This window comes from Varanus komodoensis, unplaced genomic scaffold (assembly GCF_004798865.1).
Source record: "Varanus komodoensis strain SLA01 unplaced genomic scaffold, ASM479886v1 scaffold55, whole genome shotgun sequence".
NCBI lineage: Eukaryota > Metazoa > Chordata > Lepidosauria > Squamata > Varanidae > Varanus > Varanus komodoensis.
Window position 1 is genome coordinate 5134278 of NW_025336157.1, and position 6949 is coordinate 5141226.

Sequence of the window (6949 nt, forward strand, 5' to 3'; positions counted from 1 at the left end):
CGCCGCCGCCCTCGCCGCCGCCGCCCCGGCCCATGGCTCCCGGCTGGCCCGGCCGCCTCCTGGGCTGCTGCTGCTGCTGCTGCGGCGGCGGCTGCTGCTGCTGCTCCGGGCGGGGATGGGGGGGGAGGAGGAGGAGGAGGAGGAGCGGCGGGGGGGCGGAAGTGATGAAAGGGGCCGCCACGCCCGGGGCTCTCCTCGCCGGCCGCGCCGGGGGCACCGGGGACGGAGCCCGGCGCGGCGGGGCGCGCGGGGCGGGGCGGGGCCGCGTGTGCACGCCTGACGCGCGTCGCCCGGCGTGTGCGGACGAGCCCGCGCGTGTGCAGGAGCAGCGCGGCCCCAGCGGCTCGGATTGGCCCGTGCGCAACCCCGCCCCCCGCTCCTCTCTCTCTCTCTCGGGGGTGGGTGGGGGCGTGTGTGTGTGTGATGGTGCGAGTTTGGGATGGGCGTCGAAACAGCCTAACCTACCTTACAGGGTTGTTGTTGAGAGGATCAAAATGGAGGAACATAAGCCGCTTGGATTCCTCACAAGAATAAGAAAGGCAGGCTATATAAAGGCAACAGAATAATAATACCAATAGCACACACAAATTTATGTCCTGATGTTTATGTGTTTACAGAGACGCGAATAATGGACGGCATACCAATTTTATACATAAATAAATATCTGTTGGCTGTTTATTGTGTCCGAGTCTCCTTAGCAATGGCGGGAATGAACCCACAGGGAAGACTGAATCGCCTTGAACCCCGGCATTTCCATTAGTGAGGTCACCCAGACCCCTGCAGTTTACGTACAACCGCATGCCACCAGGTAGCGGTCCTCACAGGCAACTACAAGATTTGAGAACATACACAGAGTGTTTTATAGGTTCTGAGTCACAGGTACAAGAAGGGCAGGTAACGATAAAATAAGGGAAACAGGGACACAGTGAAAAAGAATGAGAGAGATCTTGCAGAGAATACTTAATACAATAGAGTCTAGAATCGATCACACAAGATTAGGATCCAGGAAGGCAAGGATTTGTTGTAACTCTTGGCTGTGAGTTTGAGCATGCGAATTAGGGTGCCTGCAATGCAGCCAAAAGGCTTCTCTGGTTGCCTTATCAGTTTTGTGGTGTTAGCCCAAGAATAGCTGCTCTCAGACAAAGTCCCAATTAAAGGACTAGCAATGCTAAACCTGGCTTGGAATTCGACTACTTTTTGTGGAGGTTTGATCTTATAACACAAAGGCACAAAGAATTAAAATTAAAATCCTGATAATTCTTCTACCAGGGTTTATCTGAATTGCACGTGATAGGCAGGTCATGAGCAGAACCGGCTGGAGCCGGGGGTCAGACTAGATGGCCCAGGAAGTCCCTTCTGACTCGTTCAGTTTCTATGAATTCTCCAGCAACTGGGACCCCACGCATAGATTTGGCAGAAAGCCTCGAATCCCCCAACCCCATTATGGATGTTTCTTGGATAGAAAGCACGCCAAATCCGATGCCACTTATTCTCAGGAAAATATATGCATAATGGTAGCCAAGCTTAGTTCATGTGAAATTGGAACTCAGCCCCTTCCAAGATTAACTCACATTTATGGTCCGGAAGCAGCATAACCAGTTCCACTTCTGAGTCTGTGTTTATGTCTGTGTGCTTTCATGTGTGCTTTAATGTACCCTTCCGGGCTTAGCCACTAATTTTACAATGTATATGAACGCATAACATGCCTTCCTTCAAAAAAGAGAACAGTCCAAAACCCTTTTTCTGCTTTCAGCAGAGCTTGAAAACAACTGTCAAAAGGACAAATGCTTTGGAGTGCATCCTGACTTTACTCATTGCCTCGCGGCAGACCACCCCTGCGTGTGAGCAGCGATGTTTCCTCTCGCCCTGCAAATCCTCCATCGGCATCCCAGGAAGCTCACTCCCCCTGCTCCAGATGAAATGGCTGTAAAGCTCTTGAAACAGAAACTTCCGAGAGTGCAGTCAGTAGCCACCAGGCCAAGCCAGCCTGATTTTTTGCTTACCTCTTATTTTATTCTAGAATAATTCCAAGAACAGTTTGCAGTCTTCGTGGCCCTAAATGGCTGTAGTCTATTTCGAGGAACATATAGGAACAAGCCCCCCACCCCTCCCAAGCAGCAGATGTTCTATTGCTCCCAAATGCCTTCATGGGAGGCAGCTGAGCAGGGTCTTTTCAGTGTCGGCCCCAAAGAACGGGCCGTGCTGCTTCCCCCCCCCCCCCCGCTCTCTTTCTGAATGCAGCCCAAAGCATTTCCTTTCCAAAGAAGCGTCTAAGTAGACTTTCCCCACAAGCAGTAATTCCAACTAAATGAAGCAGGGGCCAATTTCACCAACCTTCCCCCTTGTTCCTTTTGTGAACAGTCTGGAGATTGTTAGCCTGCGGGCCAGGGACTGTCCTGTCCGCATTTCACTGGAGCCAAGATCTGCCCTTCCTCCACAGGAAAGCCTCAGCTTAGCCTAATTTCAGCTGATTCCCCCCTCTTGTTCACGACGTAGCTCGTCCCGTTCAACAGGACTCTTGTCTCGCCACATATTATTTTTATTATTCTATTTGTAAATAATACAAAATAGAATAACAACAAGAAAAGAGAGAGAGAAAAAACACAAGAGAAAGTACATGCGGGGTGGCAGGGAGACTCTGAACTCATTCGAGATAACTTTCTGTCGCCTTCTCGTTAATACCAGAGCAATAAGCAAAATATTTATGCTCACCTGTCAATTAGAGAGGCAAAAATACCTCTTGCAAGGCAATTTATTACTCTTCTGATGAGATAAGGAAAGGAGTGGCATCAAGCCACTGCCAACCAAGCTGCCATGTCCCCAGAAGTCTCTCTGCATATTATTTTAAGGGATGGTGGAGAGGCCTCTGTCCCCACCCTTGTTCCAGCTAAAACCTGAAACCCATGGTGCATCAGCCACTCTCCAAGGGCCTTTTTGGGCTGAGGAATGGATCAAAATGCTCATTAAATTCCGGGTGCTGTAAATTTCCAAATTCAAGAGGGTTCTGAGCATCTTGCGCAGAAAGAGGGAAGCCATGGATGCGATCGTCCTCCTCCAGGGAAGGAAGCGGAGCACTGCCTAAATCTCCTTGCACCCCTGTCTCCTCACCATCCGAGAAGAACCCCTTTACCTTTTCTCTGACAGCTTTCTGACCTCAGAGACAAGTTTGGCACAGTTCTTCCAGTGGGGCTGTGAAAGGGGGCAGGATTGAAGCACAGACCCCACAGTTCCAAGGGCAGAACTCTGTTTCAGAGCTGAGAATCTGACAGATGGTCCCCCTGTGGTACCATCCAGGGCTCATAGGATCGCTCTGCCCATGTTAAAACCAGCGACGTTCTCAATTTCTTTCCTGAACTTCTTATATCATTGCTGGGGTTCCTCTTGTTGAAGTCTTCATTGCCGTAAATTATTCGATGGCTTTTTAACCAATGAGGTTGTTGTTGGGAAAATACAGCTAAATCCTAGCAAAAAAGGGGTGCTGGTGTGTCTTTGTGTTATAACATGCCTGCACCCCTTTGTCTCAGGAAGCACCCCAAAACAATTCCAAGCCAGGTTACTGCTGGGCATTTGTCGCTGGTTTAAGAAATGGGGGCTGAGAGGTTGCCCAGAAGCTGCCGGGCTCTTGTTCCGCCGGTCAGTAAGAACCGGTCAGGCTGCCGGGTTAACCGCATCGCAATCCCCCTCATTTGCACGCCGGGACCCACAATCCTCCTGCGATCCTTTTGTCGCTGTCCTGCGATCAAGTGCCGTTGCACGGAGCCCCCTCTGTGCACCCCTCCCCTCCTCCTCTGCTCCTCTTGCTTCGTTTATTTATGTAAAACGTTTATCTGCCTCCCTCATGCATGGCATCTCAGGGCGGCTTGCAATCAATAGAACAACCGTCTCAATAGAGTAAATAGCCAGAAAATACAAGTGAAATAAAAAGGGACTGTTGGACATTAACATTCAATTTTAAAATAACAATTAAATAAAAAGGTTTGACCCGGCGCCGAAAAGAATATGAACTCGGCACCAGGCGAACCTCTCTGGGGAGCACATTCCACCGTCTTGTCTTGTCATCGACTGCCCAACTGCCGGGCCCATGTGACTCAGGACCTATAAAACACTCTGTGTATGCTCTAACAGCTTGTCGTTGGCGGTGAGAAGCACTTCTTGGTAGCATGCTGTCATAGGTAACTGCAGGGGGGCCGGGTGATCTTTCAATAAAACTGCTGAGGTTCAAGGCGAAAGGGGTCTTTGGGGGCTGCCATCGAGGTTTTCCCGACATAGTATTTAACGGTTTCTGATAAGTACTAGAATGTTTTGTTGCCTCTGTTTTTTAAAACCTGGATTTCAAAACAAGACGCGGTGCCATGACGCAGAGGAGCTGCATGAAGCAATGGATCCCGGGCTCAAAGGCTGATGGGCATCTCCGCGGGGCAGTCCTGGAGGTCCCCCTGACACAAGGCTTAATCAGAGAGCCGAGACAGGCCGGGCCTCGCCAGCCCACATTCCGGAGCCGATGGGTGGAGGAGGCCCACAGCGACCGCAGCCGGCCGGCGTGTACGCACAAGTCCGTTCGAGGGCCAGAAAAAGGGTCCCTAGTGGCAGAAATTTATGCGCCTCTCTCACGGCTTTTGGGCAGGCGCCATCGCCCGGCTGGCAGCCAGGCGAAGGGAAACCGCTCTGCAAAATTGGATTGCTTGTGAAGCGACGCAACGCGGAGCGTGCAAATACGGCCCCAAACCACCCAAAGCCGCTTTTTAAATTTCCGGGCAAGTGTGTGGGGCTTTGGGATACACTGCTAAATGCGGCTGTTTTGTTTGCATCTTTTGCATACCGAATTCCTGGGGTGGAGCAGGTGACGAGGCAGCCTCCTCCTTCAGGCAAAAACGGCGTTCGTGGTCTGATTTGCTCCACTCGTCCCTGCATCTCTCGGTGAAGAAAACTGCAACTGAGCGGGTTCTGCTTACACTTCAGGTAGACCATCACTGCAGGAGACATTCAATGCTAAGGAGAGTCAAAGGCAGGAGGAGAGGAAGGCCAAATCGGAGATGGATCGATCCTGTCAAGGAAGCTCCGGACTTGCGTTTGCAAAAGCTGAGCAGGGCTGTCAAGGTCAGGCCCTTCCAGAGCGCACTCAGGCATAGGACTGCCCCACGTGGAAGATGGCTTGATGGCGCACAACAACAACAACAACGAGTAGATCTACTGAAATCAATGGGACTTACATTAGGTAACTCCAGAGTGGATCCAGGCCTTCCCCCTTTTCACTTATCTTGCAATTGATCAATAATCATCTATACTCTATGAGTTTGGGTTTGTTGGTATCATTTAATATTGCCACCATGTTTACATCGCCCCTTTTCCCCTGTTGCAAGGAACTTGAGGTGGCGTTCAAGGCTCACCTCCTTCCTAGGTCATCTTCACAACAACCCTGTGAGGAAGGACAGCCCAGAATCAGTGACTGGCCCCCAATCGCTCAGTCAGCTTCACAGCTGAGTAAGGACCAGAGCTCCGATCGCTTGAATTCCGCTGCAGCAATCTTAGTCAGCCCAGATCGACAAAGCTGCCTGCGTTTTTGGCCTCTCCTTGGGGGTGGGGTGGGGTGGGGGGGGGTGGGTGGCTGTGGGGACTGTCACAGAGAGTGAACCATGCCGCAGCGCTAGAATTCATGTGCAAGCACTGACAGAAAGGTGTGGACTTAACACATCCGCAAGATTGATAGCCTGCCTAATCCTGGGTGGAGCGGCTTCAACCCAGCCGTAAAGCGTAAAGTGTAAAACTCGCCGGATGGTAAGTTGATCCCGCATTTCTGCAGGCTCCCGGAGCTGCGAGCGTCTTCCTTGCTAGACCACTTGGTGCCCACTAAGAGCAGAGGCTGTGCTTTGATTCGCTCGGGGATGCCCAGACTTGCCTGGTGGTAAAGCAGGACGAAGGGGTTGTGTGTCCACGGCGTTCAGCTCACACCAGAACGTGTTGATTCGGCCCCAGGAGGAGTGATGCCTCGGGCCAGAAGCCTGCATAAGGAGAATCTGGGCTGCTGCAGCCTTTGCTAAATGACATCCATTTTCCCCGGACGGTCTAAAAGGCAGTGCACACATCCGAAGAAGCTGGGAATGAAAAAGAGGAGCGCACTTCCAGAAACAGCCCTAGACGTGACAGAAAAGGGGTGTTCCAAAGGGCACATGGAGGGAAGGAAGCTTTGCGCTGGATGACGGCACGAAAGGGTTAAATCCGGTCCCCACCAGGCTGCAGCCCTAACAAAAATAATTCCCTCCACTTTTGGGGTTTTATTTCTTGCTTTAAAGCCACGTGGCATGTTTGGTAATGCATGGCCATCATATCACTGCGCCTCAGTTTCGTCCTCAAACCGGCACCTTCCTGATCTCGAACTTTTATAGTTCCAAGGCAGTGGGGGGAAACCCTTCCCCTGTTGAATATCTGCCTGCTCTGCAGCTGCCACGTGGATTTGAGTGCTTCTTGCATTAGGCAACACGGGATGTGTGTCTTTTCTGGGCACCTCCCACAAAAAGGATCCCAGCAAAGCAAGGGCGGCGGGCAGGCAGAGCAACTACAGCCGGACACGTTAAGGTAGCACATTATGAAATGGTTCATATTTAATATGAATATTAAACATTTCCAGTCAAGGCTGAGAAGAAGTCTTCTGCATCCTGCACCTGACAAAAACTCCAGAATCTATTTTCCAAAGCCAGACTTCCTTCTCCAAAGGTGTGACGAAGGCGCACTTGTGGCAAAATCCCATCGGAGCATCACCGTCCAGGGCTGATGCACTGGAGATTAAGGTACCGCATAGATCAAAAGGCTCTTGATGTCGTTTGTATACGTATTTGGCTTTCCTCGTCTCAGAGGACTCACGGGGAGGCTGTATCCCCTTTCTGCCTTCTTGGGAGGTACCCCCTTCTTAGCCCCCCCCCCCCCGCCAATAATTAGATATTGGAGTGTACGA